The sequence below is a fragment of the Magallana gigas genome, chromosome 1 (genome assembly GCF_963853765.1).
Source record: "Magallana gigas chromosome 1, xbMagGiga1.1, whole genome shotgun sequence".
Taxonomy (NCBI): Eukaryota; Metazoa; Mollusca; class Bivalvia; order Ostreida; family Ostreidae; genus Magallana; species Magallana gigas.
Window position 1 is genome coordinate 66,397,847 of NC_088853.1, and position 16,911 is coordinate 66,414,757.

At 31.4% G+C, this 16,911-nt stretch overlaps 1 long non-coding RNA gene across 1 annotated transcript; it reads left to right on the plus strand.

Annotated features, from left to right (window-relative positions):
• The first annotated feature begins 761 nt into the window (after positions 1-761).
• Positions 762-5,422, plus strand: LOC109620806 (uncharacterized). Its single transcript, XR_010712373.1, has 5 exons — positions 762-1,007; positions 1,116-1,187; positions 3,660-3,797; positions 4,309-4,544; positions 5,111-5,422. It is a non-coding gene; the product is annotated as an uncharacterized lncRNA (long non-coding RNA).
• Positions 5,423-16,911: the final 11,489 nt, after the last annotated feature.

Genomic DNA, 16,911 nt, shown 5'->3' on the forward strand with positions numbered 1-16,911 from the left:
GTTTCTCAATGACATCTTGTAATGACCAACAGTGTTCAAAATCAAATGTCCAAAGGAATGATACAAAAACACAGGTCTCTAAAGAGTAGACGTAGAATCAGGTACCTTCGAAGAGTGAGCATTAGATGAAAAGTTATAGTTTAACAATTAGTATGAAAAATGTTAGTCAGCTTGCGAGTCAGTGAACGATTGATTTCCTGACAAGGTCGTTGTGTCGACCAAAGAACTCTCAAAATGGAATGATTTAACTATTTAGTTTTCGATTGACAGGGAAAATATGTGTATAATGTTTTCTTTCTGACAAATAGTTTTTCCCAAAACAAATTAAAATCTTCAATTTAAATTGCATTTTAACCTTAAATATCAAAGCATGTTATGTAAATTTAAAACTTATGATTTCGTTCCGTAGCCGGTTTTTTTTTTTTTGTCTTATGTATCTTTCATAGTAAACCTAGCACTTAACCGCCCGACCTATCAACTTAACACACTGAATCATGCATATCCCAGTTCTAATGTGGTCGATGGGAAAAGGAATGACCTAAGGTTATATCAATGTACTTCAACTGGCAGTGGTCATGAATTAGCATTGTGGCGAGTTGATCTAGAACAGATTCAATGGATTGAACGCATCATTGTTTACGCTAGAACGGAAAATAAGGAATGGGGTATTATCACGTTACCAATTCGATTGTTTCCTAATGATCAAATTTAATAATAAACCCATTTCTTATAAAAAGCTCTTGTTGACTTTGTAGATGGAAACTATTTAAGCAAACGGTTTCTTGGATTTTCAATTATTGTTTCGAATACCACCGATCACAAAAAAGGTGTTTTGTGTTTTCATGATAAAAAATACAACATAACAACCATACCTCCAGTGGTGGATATACTTTGTTCTGTGGTTGGTCGATATGTAACTTTTTACAATGAGAGGTTGCCTCTACAGACCTACCCGAAGAACTACAGTAGATACGCTTATGTTGATCTGTGTGAAATAGAAGTTTACGGTGAGTGTTTTCTTTAAATATCACATTAACAGATAGTACTGAACTGAGTAGGAATCAATCACCTGTTTGCTCTGCGATCTGTTCAAAGTCTGTGATTCATTTGTTTAGGATGTCCTCTATCGGAGTTTGGATATGATGATCCCGGGTGCAAAGTTCCATGCCGCGAAATGTGCAAAACAAGTGAGTAAATTAGTTTTAGGATCTATTTTTGATTTTATAAAAGATTATCAAACCCCTGTAAAACTTAACAATGTCTGTTCACGCATTGTTGAATTAAAAGATGACACACAATAGAAATTATAGTTTCTGAAATCGTCACAGTAAATGTGCATTTTCGTGTTTAGATTAATGTATATGTGTGTGTGTGGATAGAACCGTCATGTTTTCAGGTGTTATATAACTTCCTTGATAGTAAACAATATGGCATACTAATAGAATAAGCAGATTTCAATGAAAAAAAAACTATACTTATTATAAAAACGAAAAGGAAAGATGTGCCATATTACAAAGATTCAGAAAGAAACATTGCTTATTTAAGAAAATACTAGATTTTGACTCCTGCGAGCACGGGTTGACAAAGCATATGATATCGGACGTTTACGAAATAGATACATCGACACACCGTATATTGTTGACATTTGCATAACCAAGCTTTAAGCCTACAATAATGCCATTAATTTCACACCATTCTGCTGGGTTAATAATGTAAACTGTGCTTGTGGTTAGGCCTTTACCACAGTTTATTAAAATACCTCCCATATACCCGTAATGTAGCAGAAAATTACAGAATCGCTCCTAAACGGTTTTGGAGAAAATTAATAAAGTTGCATTAAAAATAACAGTTAAATTGTTCAAAACAAATCATTTGAAACTGTAAATAACTTACTTCTATAATTGCAGAATTCAACATTTCTTCAACAACGTTTGTTACACAACATTTTGACATTCGAAATTCTCGGGATTTTTTTAATAGTAAATGCACTGTGTTTGAGTTATATCCCGTATTTGTTTTTGATGAACAGAAAAAAAATCAATAAATATTTACATGCATTTGTTTTTATCGTCTCTGAGTTTATTCATGCAAATGTGATATTGTGGAAACATAAAATGAAGAGCCTTCGTGATTTTGTGTGTATGTAATGCGCATGTGCAAGATTGTTAAATCCAGAAAATTCAGATGATTTCCGAAATTTTTTGAGGAATTTTCGATAATCATTAATAAGCAAAGCTTGATTGAAAAAACAATAAAAACAAATTAGTTATCTTCAAGTAAAAATGATGTTTAAAATATATAAAACAAACAACAGCACTCTTCCGATTAATCGGTATTAAACTCAAAAATTCGAGTCTATTATTTTCATACAGTAGTATAGATCAAGCATATCAGTGGCCCTTTATTTATTTTTACACAGGTATTACGCTCAATTATAGTATCAATGCCAAAGCTAACTTGAGTTAGTACTTATAGAAGGGCAGTGAGCTCATTTTTTAGATTAGAAAAATAATGATAGAGTTTTCAAGAGGTACGTATTTTTATTAATAAATGATTTGGACAAAATCATGTTTATCAATCTTTTCAATACGTTTTATATTTACACTAAACAATAGAGGAAACACATGGCCCAAAGGTCACGGACGTTATATAGGCCAGGAACGGAAAGGTTGATGCTTTAAACCAAAAGGAGTCACTCGACCTTGTTAAGTCAAGGTGTAAAGATGTATACTTCTAATAAAATCCGTCTAATTAATTATTACTTTCATTATTTTTAACCGGATTTTCAACGGAAAAATTCGGTTAATGAAATGGTGAAAATGGTGATCGGGCGGCTCCCAGAAGGGAACCTTTATTGTATGGATAACTTCTCCTACAGTTTTTAAGCTAGGAAGTGCAGATTATTTGTACATATATTAAGGTGTGCATTTTGCTAGGTGTTTGATTTCTGATAATTTATGACAAAAATACCAGCTTTTGAACTTAGTTATTTTGGGGGAAATATAGCCTATAGGGTACCCTTATTGTACGAGTAAACCCTCCTATAATTTTCAAAATAAGAAGTTCTTCTTTGCAGATTAATTGTACATATATCAGAGGCGTGTATATTGCAAGGATTTTGATTTCCTGTTATGTATGAAAAATAACAGCTTTTGAATATTGAAAAATATTGCATATAGGGTACTCCATTTCACTTGATACGGTAAGTAATGTTTATCAATTAAGGGTTGACATGGATTATGAATACAGTTCATATAAAAAAAATCCCGATTTGCTGTCATTTTAACTGCTTTAAACTTGTTGATATTGTTGATAGAGTTTAGGTTTAATAAAGAGTTGTTTGTAATAACTTACACTGTTCCTAAATTCCAGGGTTGAATGTAAAAGGTCATATATATTAAATTCATTGAAATATTTCTATGGCATAACATTTTCATTAAAGTAAATATAAATACATTGCATTGGGATTTCATGCTTGTTTTAAAATGTATATTAAATACATATTTAATAAACTAGGTATTTTTAAAAAAAAGTAGAAGTCAATACTAAACAAGTTTAAACGCATGCTGAAACGCTAACATTCTTTCAGAGGAGACTTATAAAGTTGTGTAGAAGTCTTTGATGTGACACGATACAGATTAAGTTTAATGTCAATAAAGTTTCAGGCTGTCCATCTGATGTGGATGAATTGCCACAATGTTCAAAACCCTGTCCTTCTAACTGTGAGCAATGTTACCCCAAAACAGGGATATGTGCAAATTGCCAACACGGTTATAAAGGATATGCCTGTGAATTAAGTGAGTATTTTTAATTAAATATTGAGATGATTACATTCAAGAGCATTTTAAATTTAAAAAAAAAATGCATTTTCCTGATTTTACGTGGCGTTCATTTTTCTCGTTAGCCCTAATTTGAAATACACTCCCTTTATTAAAATTACCGATAAAACACATGCTTCTGGTAGTCTTTAGTTGATCTTTAACACGCAGAGGTAATTAGAAGTAATAAAGTAAGCAATTAACAAAAGAGTACAACTATTGTACGAATTAAGTTATAAATATGCAGGTCCCCAGACTCTTAAATTCTTTTTATCAAATGTTAATCAACATTTAGTACCACATACACAAATTTAAAATCAACACATACAGATGTTTATTTCTTTTGATGTAATATTTGGGGAAAATCAATGTTTACTATTTTTTTTTATTAATTATAAGAATATACATTGTCTGATCTGCTAGTTTTTCCTTAAAATGCCAAATACTCACAATTTTAGCTGCAGTATATATAGTAATATCTTTTTTGCAGTCTGTATCGCTGTTGCAGATGTCATTGTAACCCCAGCAAGCGCTATAAATAGTTCTTACGATGCGATGTTTTCATCCAGTGGTCTGACATTTCCGTCATCTGGAGATGTTGAAGTTGTGGATATCTACATGACCTTATCCGACCAGTTTAATGATATTTCAAATATGTCTGTCAGAGTTGACAATGCAATGAATTTCGATGTTGTTCTGTTGGGAAATGATATACAATCAACAAAGGTATTTTACCTTTTAACAGTCATTTTTAATCCTAAGGCTGGAAAACATTATTAACCCCTTCACGGTAACTGCGGAACTGCTCTTTTGCAGGGCAAAATGACATAGTTTGGTGAAACAATGACGTAACGTCAATTGTTTCATTTACGTCACTTAATTATCTACCTACTAAAACTTCGGCAAAGTATATCATTTTGCCCTGTAAGAGAGCAGTGCAACAGTTATCGTCAAGGGGTCTATTATTCTTGGGTAAAAAGAAGTGACAGGTTTTTTTTCACTTTCATAATTATTTTTGTTCTAATTATTCCACTTCTGTTGTTTACAACAGCCCCCCCCCCCTTGAAATTGCTTATTTGATCCTGTTATTCAGCTTCCAAGGTTATTTTCGCTTTTTCTTTAGGCTTCACTGTAGCTGCTATTTAGTTTAATTATTTTGGTGAATCATGTAATAAACTTTTGCAATGTTGACTCCAGTGTATCATAGAATGCACAACGATAAATAAGATAAAAATAAAAAGAGATAAGACCGTGTAAATTTATGTTAAGCTTATTCTGACTGTCTTTACAAGTTCGACGTTCCGAACTATGGTCCACCACAAGGGATATTGACTGTTCAGAATAGTATGAACACCAACGTGTATGCCATACAGATAAGTGTTTTGTTCCAAAAACCATTCACAATCTCAAATGTTAAAATGCCTTTGAGGAAGTGCGTAAAGAGAATTGTAAGTATTTTAACAAATTAGAAGCTCAGAATTTATATGTTAAAAAAAGCGCATGAAAAAAATAATTCCGAAAAAATGATATAAATTAATACAATATCTGTACTGCTATGTTAAAGTCAAACATGTATATACCTACTTTCTTTCAATTAACGCATATTTATAAAAAGGGGAAAAACATTTTTCAAGTCTAATGTTTGTTTTTATTTTCAGACAAAAGCTTGAAAACCCTATAAATGGAAAAGAAGAATTTGGAAACATCATTATGATAACCATGAACACGATTTGATTGTAAAAGAATAAAAATATACATTGGATTTGTACTTATTATTATTGGACAAGTCTACATTAACAGCGTTTAACTACAAATAAAAATGAATTTTCCGTTGTTTATCGGATACCATGTGTCTACATTTGATTTAATATTCAAAACAGTGAGTAGTTGTATTCTTGAAAATATAGGATAAAAACTTAAACAGCTAAGTTATAAAGAGACAAATATGGAATGTTTATTCAAAGTTATATTGCTATTTTAGCATTGAATGCTTATTTTTGGATGTCGTCGGTCCTATGACACACAACGCGTTGCAGACATAATGAATACCGCGCGATAGATAATTTGTCTGCACTGCTTGGGGTGTTACAGGATATCCAAATAAGCATTCAATGCTTCATTCTAATGTATATTGGTATAAATTATTTTTATCGCCGCTATACAGCTATTAATTACGGATATTCCAGGATATGAAAGAAACATGAAACCCATATCAACATCGTTTTTAGTTTTCTTCTACGACAAAAAAAAAACACTTTGTGAAGAAAACCCCTTTTTAAGGAGTTGATATATAATAATGATTGTATTTCAAAAATACAATTCAAATCAGTTAGGTAGGATTGAAAATTTCATAAAATCTTGCAAAAATAAGCATACTCAAAACACATGAGGGCGTTTATATTTGTACTCAGAGTGCATAAATTAGCAAAGTGTATTCACAAAAAAATGAGCGTCGCAGATCTCCAATGCAAACATAAGGGGAAATATACACTGAATGTAAATAAAAAACTATATTTGCATATGCATTGTTCTTTCCCACTGTGAGCCCATACGGAGGAACTGCAATTAGGTGTATATAATCGCAATTGCTCTGTCTGTATACTATGACGTCATAAAGGTATACTTTTCCATGACGTTATTGATTTAACCCATTATACGATACATCATGTGTTTTTCTCTAACTCCATGAAATTGATGTATTTAATTAAAACATGTCTTATAATAACATTTTTAAAGGAATTACTGTTATAACATATCATTGACTCTGTTAACAAAAATAAATGTGAATTAAAAGCATGCATTACAGTTTGAATGTTTATTTTTGATACATTAGGTAAATGGTAAGGTCTAGGCTAATACAGGGTATTTGCGAGTGGTAAAATGCAAATATAAATAATAAACAACGATTATTTAGTGAACATGGCGTTATGAATAGCAACTGCTCTGCTAGCGCGCATCATAGAATATGCCAACAGAGCAAATGCTATTCATAACACCATGTTCACTATATTAACGTTGTTTATTACTTAAATGATTAACTGATTAAGCAAATTGAAGTATAAGTAAGGTTGTTCTATGCTAGTTTATACAATAAAAGGTCACATATCTTTATTTGGAAAAGCATTGATAATCCTTTCAATTTGTAAAGGTAAACAGGTTTGGTATATATGAACAATTATACATTTAAATGTCTCCTTAATGCACACTGAATTTTTTTTTATTTCAAGCAATTATCCTTCACAAAACATTTAGTACAAATTTGAAAAGCTAAACACTTTTTATCAATGGTTGATTCATTAAAAGGAGATTATTGAAAGCTGTCTATTAACGAACAATTTGTTTTTATGTTGAATAATATGAAAATATTATCACTTAATAAGTTTTGTTTTATGAAATTACTGTCTACAAAAATATATTAAAGTGTTAAAGTTAATAAAAGGCAAGGAATGGCTAACTTTAATCACTTTACGTGTTTCGTATTGCTTGCTTACACTTGGACACTGATTTTCAATTTGGTCTTCATCTGTTTGCTAATGTTACACCACGTGACATAGCTAATGTATCTAAGTAACTGCAAGACCATATAAAAGACCTGGGTTGCTTTATATTCGTGTGATTCATTTTTAAAAGGAAAATATTAGTTTGTTAAATTTTCATGGAATGCACATAAAAAATGCGTGTCAAAAGCCATTGTCGTCAACAAGTGTACAAGAGGATTGTTTTCGCTACATTAAAAAAAACTAGTTAAACTTGACTAACGTTTAACCTTGAACAGTTAAAAGAGGTGGATCGGCAGAATAATGTTATTATCAGAATTCAAGCCATTTTCATCAACATTTATACGAAAGATATCGTTTTCCGCTATTTCAAAAAAAAAAAACTTGACAAACGTTTAACCTTAAACAGTTAAACTTGTTGTGAGAAGAAGATCGGCAGCAGAATGTAATTGTCATATTTCAAGGTACAGGGCGTGACCAATAGGTAACGAGTTTATTATTGCATAATTTAAGCTCCCAATAAGTAACGGGTTTAAAAGGGCATAACTTAAACTCTCAATAGGTAATGGGTGCATTAGTGCAAAACTCAAGCTCTCACCAATAAGTAACCTGTTTATCAGTGTATAACTTATGCTCCAACCGATAGGTAACAGATTTATTAGAGCATAGCTCAAGTTCCCAAGGCACTGGGCGTGAGCAATACGTATTGGGTGTATCCGTTTTTAACTCAAGCTAAAGTTTTGTTTTTTCCTATAAATTTAACACGTTATGAAAAGTACAAAGGGCAATTTAATTTTCAAGTATAATGGTAGAAATACATTAACTTTGGCAAAATTACATGTCATCTTCGAATCAATTAACCACCTGTCATCTCAAGTTAGCATTGTTGCGAGAAATTTCAATCATAATTTTCATTTCAATTTTCGCCTGTACAACTGTACGTCCTCTCTTGTAATTACCTCAAAATAAGCACTGTCTTTCGGATTTTTTACGAAATGTCAGTACTGAAGAAAATGAATAAATGTTCAGTTTTTTTTTTCAGACATGCTTATAATCTATACTCCTATGAATTATATTATTTTTGGAGTTTTTAATTCAATTCCGTAACTGTATTATTTCTGTCATTGTTCATATTTACACTTAGAACTTCTCTGTTTATGAGCATAAAATTAAACAATCATTGTTGTCTTGTTGATCAGCGTTTGTATTTGTTAAAGGATTAAATAGTCATTTTGCATGACTGAAGTTGTTCGCCATATTGATGCCAAATGAAGTGACAGTATATGATATGTACACTGTCGCAAACTGCATTTAGAAATTGTTTCCCAATCGGGTTTATATGATAAAACTCAAATAGCGTAATATCTGTTTAGCAATGAAGTTTTGTTATGATCTATGATGATATGGTAATGATTTGTCAGAGTTCTTTTCCAAACAATATTAACGAGGCTGGGTCTAATTTGTTCTGGCCTGGATTTTTTAAAGACATTTTTTGCATTAATTTGTTCTGATATAATTCTTATTGTAATATGAACAAAATAAGACATTTCTACACCGTTTGTTTAAGGTAATTTTTAAAATAGGACCCTGTGGGATTTTGCTTCAAATGTATCAATTTTGCACATTTTTTATTTTTTTTTTAAATATTTTTTCAAACTTCTGCCCCAGGGATTTCTCGTTTTTGTTTTACATATTAAAGTTATTGCTAAATGGCATTGAATGGTCAAATAAAAATAAAAAAAACTTGTACCTCCTATTTGTTCCAGGGGTCTTATCAAAGTTGTTTTTGTATGCCTAATTTCCAAGATTTGTCAGATAATAGCTATTTTTTATTTGACAAAAGCGGAGATTGTGATCTTTTTAGTATTATTAAAATATTTAGACATATTTAAGTAAAAAAAAAGACATCACATCACAAATTAAGGGTCATTAATATAAAATACATGGTTACTGTTTTGAAATATATGAATTAAGCTATTTTTAGCCGGATTAAGAAAACGTGACAGAAGTCTAGGCTTGCTGAACCCTCTTCACGTTAATAGCAAAGGGGTAGACACATTTGTTTGTTATCATTTTGAACTGAGCATGAATTCTTAAAGTAATTGAATACTTAGTAACGAAAATTAAAATCAGAATTTATTGCGCAATTCAGAGCAAGTGTATTTACTAAAATTCGATTTAACTCGTGCTTTATCTTTTATTGCAAGATTTTGTTGTTTTCACAAGTTTATATAAACTAACGTAATTTTGTAAATAACAAGTCTTAGTTATTTTCTACATATTTCTCTATAAAATCAACAAAACGTCTACAGATGATAAGCAAAACCCATAGATATTTTTGTTTTTATACATGTGTTTCTTTATGTAGGGTTACAAATTGATATTGTCCAACTGGATTTCTGGATTTCGTGTAAATTTGGCCGGGACGCAATGTAAACAGATTTGAAACATCAGTATTTCATTACCTTTTTATTTTGAATTCTTGAGAAACAAATGGATGCTGCAAGAACTGTTAAATGACTTACATGTATAGGCTTCTTGGTGAAAGTTCTGCAATAAATCAAACTATTCTATATTACTTCAAGAAATTGATTTACAGAATGAGTGTTACTCAAAAATTAAAAAAAAGAAACTATTTGGGGTAAATCACCGATTAAAATTGTGAAAATTTGACGAATATTCCTGGACAAAATGTTCACTGCAGAAATCAAACCCAGTACATGCTTTTGGGCTAGAGATAGACACCAAACGTTGATGAAAGGTAGATTAACATCGCCTTGCTGTAGCATACTGCTATGGAGAGTAGATGACAGAGGGTGTCGAAGATCCTTACAGTGGAACTTTGTCAAACATCTGCTAATGGAGATTCTAGTAACTGGCTACTAGGAGTAAGGAAACTTAGCTACTAGTAACTGGCTACTAGGAGTAAGGAAACCTAGCTACTAGTAACTAGCTAGGAGAAGAAACAAAAGATAGCTACTAGTAACTGGTTACAGAATGTAATCAAAGCTAGTAACTATCAATTAATGACTACGAGATGATAAAAAACTTGGCTACTAGGAACTGGCTATTAATACCCGGCTACTAGTAGTAAGAAAAGCTAGCTTCTAGTTATTGGATAGAAGATAAAAGAAAACTCGGCCATATACCAGTTACTGTCCAATTGACAAACCATACTTGCAATTTCTACTTGTGTTGTTAATATGTACATTGCACTATAGCATCTACATTACTTATCAACTTTTGTGATATAGTACGCTACAGAATGTCCTTAGGCTATAAATATCTCATTTTTAACGTCCTGTCAAAACATTTTCAAATAGTTGCATTATAAATAGCGCCATATACATATTAACAACACAGGTAGAAATCGCAGGTATGGTTTGTCAATTGGACAGTAACTAGTAACTAGTACCCAAGTTTTCTTTCATCTTGTAGCCAGTTACAAGTAGTTAGCTTTCTTTACACCTCGTAACTAGTTACTAGTAGACAAGTTTTCTTTCATTCCATAGCCAGTTACTAGTAGTTAGCTGTTCTCACTTCTCGTAGCCAATAACTAGTACCCATTTACTAGTAGCTACAATGTAACTTTATCTATCTGCTAAAAGGTATGTAATAATGATTAAATATCTTGTGAAGGCTTTTCTCTCTCTTGTTATCAATGAAAAACGCCCAGTAAGAACAGCACTACCTAGTTTATTTTGAACTTTATACATTATAATGGATCAATATTTTAAACGCTTAACTTAAATGATTCTGGACTTTTTTCTCGGTTGATTTTTTGCAATATACAGTTATCCTTGCAAGCTATAAATTTGGTTATTTTTTTTTTTTTTTTATAATTGGCGATTCAATTATTAGCTAATGTAAATGTGTGGTTTTATTTTCTTTAGAACTGATATGCTTTGCCCTTATTTGATTTCAAGAATACTCTTTGGAAACCGTTTGTTGGTGTTGTTCTGTCACATCGTTTACTAAGGAATATATGTATGCGATTTAAAGATTCCATGTGACAATTTACCGATATAGTAATGTTGCTCTAATTTTTTTTAGCATTGATATCTATTCAGATTTATATAGTAGCATAATAATAAACAATTGTGTATATTGTAGTCAAAATAAAGCGCTGATTTACCAATGTGGGGTTTTAACCTATCCTAGCAGATGTAATTTATTTAACAATTGTTTTAACGATTACAAAATTCAAGCAAAGTTGAGGAATGTTATTTTTATTCAGTGTATTTTCTCAATTCAGTATTTCTAAATCACTAATTCTCTCCAAGCCATGTAAATGGCAGTAGAGGTATATTTTGTATATATCATATTTACAATCGGTCTGTTAGAAGAAATCTGGCTTGTTTTGCTTATGGAGAACGAATCTCATTAATTTTGTTTTCATTTCATTTGTTTTAGATAATTAGTTTGAATTCGTCAATAGATTAGAAAACTTTATAATATTTGGTTGGACATCGTATTTTTTAAATGTCGGTTACACATTAACGCATGCAAAATCTAATAATTTCCATTACAAAGACGTTTATGTCCTCTTTGTACTTTAGATAAAGAAGATGAATATCATTTTATATTGAAATGTCCCTATTACTGTAACTTAAGAGAAAAATTCCTTAAGAAGTTTTATTATATTAAACCCTCTGTCTTTAAATTAATTCTATTAGTGTCAACACAAAATGTAATGGATTTGTGCAATTTAGGTAAATATATTAAGAATGCTTTTGTAATCAGAAAACTTCATGTATAAACTTGCCTTTTTTCAAGTGACCAGTATATGTATTGTAACATGTGTATATTAATTGTATATGTATATGAGCTGTACAGCTGTTGACCATTAAACAATACAATTTGAGATATTAAAATGAAGGGCTTTTTGACTTGATAAACAACATTTCTTGAATCATCAAGCAAAACCATTGATATGAAACAAACACGTAAGCATGTTACATGAAATAAAATACTCTATGTACCTATAAAATTGCGTCACAATTTTTTTTTTTTTGGATAATTTGTGTTTATTTGTTTGAACGAAATACGGAACTGATAGATAAAGTGTTTTTGAACTTGTTTATATTTTCTTGCTGTTTTATTATGTCTGTACTTCATCTGTAAATTGAAATACACTCAGCATATGTTGACATCCAATGTTGACATCCAATAATAGATTGAATATATTCATGAGTAAACAAAAAAAAAAACCCAGCGAGTACCTAACCATTCAATACCTACTTATGTGCCACCACAAACAAATATTCGAAATTGTACTTTTGGATATATTTTAAAAAGCAGTAGTAAAAGTATTAAAAAACACTCGGTATCTTCATGTTGATCAATTTCTTTCCATAAAGTACTGAACAACAACTTTGATCATTATTTATGACGGCTCCGAAAATGGGCTTCTGTATAATTTTTTTTCAGCAGTTAAAAACAACATAAACACTCGGAATTTTCCTATTGCCTATCTCCTTTCAATAAAGTACTGAACAAATTGGATAACTAGCTATGACAGCTTTATAGAAAAATAGTTAGAGCTGAAGAATTCTTAAGTGAGGGAAGGACATGGCACGACTTCTTATAGTGGCCCTGCTGTTAAGTTTTTGTTTTGGTCAAGTCGAGGGTTGTGAGTATATGTATAATCTATGTTTTGATTGATTCATATAAATCAGCGTGATTATAGTTTTATAAGTTAATAAATGTACCTAAAAAATGGAGTGATCATATTTGTATTCTTTTAATTTTGCTTGATAATCAAAAGATAATTAATAAATTGCTAATTTAAATTTATCATGAATGCGACAATCGTTCATTTCAAGTTGTTATTTACATGACCAAACTACTAGTGTATTTTTGTGATAAAATTTACATATACGATTTATAACATATTTTCTCTGTTTACTCTCTGAAATACTTCAAAATCATCATAAGACTAGCAAAACATGATACTAGACTTATAATACAATTACATTCCTATCATTCCAAAAATAAATGTAGTTCATTATTGTCACAAAAATGCTGTGCTAACAGTTGTTGAATTTGGCCAGAGAAAAATACTTAAAAACCTAGGATAAGAAAAAAGATAAAACAATCCGCAATATGTTAATTGGATGAAAGAAACGTGACGTTATAATATAAACATATGACCAAGGACCACTTCGCCCGTGTATCTCTGTCAAAGAATTAAATTATAGACCCTTCTGGAATATTGTAAAACTCTTAAGTTTCGATATGTCACAATGCATTGAAACAATATGTAAAAAGACGGTAATCGAAGCATATATTTGGTTTAAGGTTACATCAACTAAACAATATTGTTTTTATTATTATTCTTCGGCTCAACATACAAATCAGAAAAACATCGGAAAACAAAACTGGATCAGAACAGAAGAGTAGATAATTGTGTCGTATCTCTTAAGAATTGTGTAGTAAGGACGTTAGGTATATTATAGTAAACATTATGATAATTAGTTTTATACAATGTGGTTTTTTTTCAAATTTTATTAGAATTTATTTTAAATACCAAAACGTAGGCAGCTTAATTTCAACAACTTAAAATGCCATTTGTAAAAGGCTGTTCGATACCACGTTTTGCCAACTTCACCAATTCATCTATATGGTAATTTAAAGTCTACAGAAAACTGACAGACAGACCAACAGACGAATTGACACAGGAACAGACGATATATGTAATGTCGTAGAAAAACAAGCGATGAAAGGGGAATTTCTTTTAATCTTTTAAACTTTCTTTTTTAGTAAACCTTGCGTATAAAAAACCAACCTGGCAATCTTCTGAAAAGTATTCCTCTGACAACGCCGTTGATGGTTTTATAAATCGCACAGCAGTGAGCAACCAGTGCGCTATATCTGAAGCCTCACCTATTGATATCACGTGGATGGTTGACCTTGAGGCCATACAAAGTATAATTTATATAATTATACATTACAGAACTGAAGACGAACCATTTGGTAAGACACATTCTTGATTTGTAATAACGATTTAGAACAAAAACCAATTGGTTTAACGTTTTCTCGATGCAACATTTTAACGTGTGGGTGTTCTTAAATATGCAAATGCACTAAAAAAAACCCTGCCATTTATCAAATTTGAAGTGTTTTTTTTTAAATGACCTTCTGAATTTCAATAAGTATTGTTTACACAGATATATATTAGTATACTATTTTTTTTTTCTTATAAAAAGCCAATAGTATCTATGCAAGCAGATTCCTCGGGTTCTCTGTCTATGTGTCAAATACAACGAACAAAGACGATGGGCAATTATGCTACCATGAATCAAACCAAACAAATATATTTGAGATTATGAAGCTTACGTGTGAAGTATAGGGCCGTTACGTTATATACTACAACACACGAAGAGGGAATGAACACAAAAAACCAGGCTTTTCATCGATGGCTTACGTTGAATTGTGTGAAGTACAAGTAATTGGTAAAAATCAGAATAAAAAAAATCAGAATAAAAATATTTGCAATTTCGTTCTGCAGGGCTATTTACTTTACATGTATAATTTTAATGTCGTCTACATCATTTTATAGCAAACAGGTTCATACAAAAAATAGGTATTTTTCTTAGGCATTTTAAGAAAATAAAAACTTGTTCTTTACATTGCTTTGGAACAGGTTGTCCCCTAGGATTTTACTCAATGGATTGTGCTAAACCGTGTCCTCATGGTTGCCGCCACTGTAGCTTTCTTTACGGGACATGTCTTGGAGGATGCAACCCGGGATTTGAGGGTCATCACTGTGATATTTATAGACGGAGTGAGTAGTGGTTTCCATTAATTGCAGATAACTTCATCTAACTATCTGTCTGTCTGTCTGTCTGTCTGTCTCTCCGTCTGTCTGTCTGTCTGTCTGCCTTCCTGTCTGTCCGTCGCTATTTTTTGTCTGTTTCTCTGTCTTGCTATTAGCTCTCATCTATGTTTTTTTTATAAATATTATAATGAATTAAATGAGGCATGTTTGGTTTTTAATGAATGATATCATTTTCATTGATGATGAAATGATGGTCCAATCCTGTTTTCCCATTTTTATCTTCTTTTTAGTTAATTTAGCCCTGCATCGTCCGACTTATCAAATCTACACAGGACTCTTTAGTCACCCTAGTTCTCAACTTGTCGATGGTAGAAAAAGTTCCTTAGCAATAAGGGGCGGTCAATGTTCAGTCACCACGCCTGGTCAGACATTTGCCTTGTGGAGGGTAGATCTCCAATCTGTTCGACGGATTGAAAGTGTCACTATTTACTCGTTAACGGAAAACAAACCATGGGGTAAAATATCATCAATTTCTTGAGAAGTGGCGCTCGAAAAGCAAACAGGTAACTTGACTGTATAAACCTTAATGCTGATATAATTTGCGGGTTTTTTTTCAGATTTAAACAACCCTTACATTGCAAGATTACTCGGGTTTTCAATTATTGTTTCGAACACAACGGATCTAATAGATGGCGTTGTTTGTTTTCATGATGAGATATACACCAAATACACAGTTCCATCTGTTTTGGATGTATTCTGTTCTGCGATTGGTCGATATGTCATATATTACAATGAGAGACTCCCGGGAATCAGCTATCCAAAGGATTACAGTCAATACGCTCACATTGATCTATGTGAAATAGAAGTTTACGGTAACTCATTTTAAGGAGGCCGATTTGGGTTTTTATGCGGAAAAACTACAATAGCTTAACTCTTTATTTTTTAACCATATGTAATTTAAACCAACTCTAGTTTATTTGTGAAGGTTCATGAAAATCGACCGTCTGGTTCTTTTTTGGGACCATCTCAAAATAGAGGTACATTTACTATAGGATTAAATAGGAAACTGCATTTTCCGCACATAAAAGCAGTTTGAAAAATACTACAATAGCTTCTGTTCTGAAATTGTTATATATGATTAGTAATAGCTTTTCCTACCTTATATGTAAATAACACAAAATTCTACCGTCTGGTTTTTAGTGGGGGCCATCTCAAAATATTAAAATGCACCAAATTTTGCTATATATTTTGATCATCACGAATGATGATTGGTGTAATGGATTCATTCCAAAAATAAGGAAAATGTCCTCGAGGATAGTATCATTCTGTATATAAAATTTCAAGAGCGTACAATTTTTACTTTTTCTTTTATGTTATTTCTTATAACGTACTCCTACAAAGCTTCATTTTATCTTAACGTCATAAAAGCGCAATGACAATGCTCCCCTACCGCACAACGTAAAAATCGTGTTAAAAATAAAAATTTTCTTTAACAATCTAAATATTTTTATCTGTATTTTGTTTAATGTGTTTAATTTCATAAATGATATCGAAAAAAAATCATAAGAAGTATAAATCAACTGTATTATATTAGAATGCGCAAAAACATGCGCAATGCAAACTAAAGTCGGCCTCCTTAAATATTAAATAAAAATTAAACTTGAAATTTTGTACAGATTACAACGTATAACGTAGTACCTGGAATAGAAGAACATAACTGGTTGGCATAACAAATGTTGTCGTAAGGCTAGATTTTGCTCTTTAAAAGGTTTTTTTTTAGGTTGCCCATTTCCAGAATTTGGATACGATGATCCAA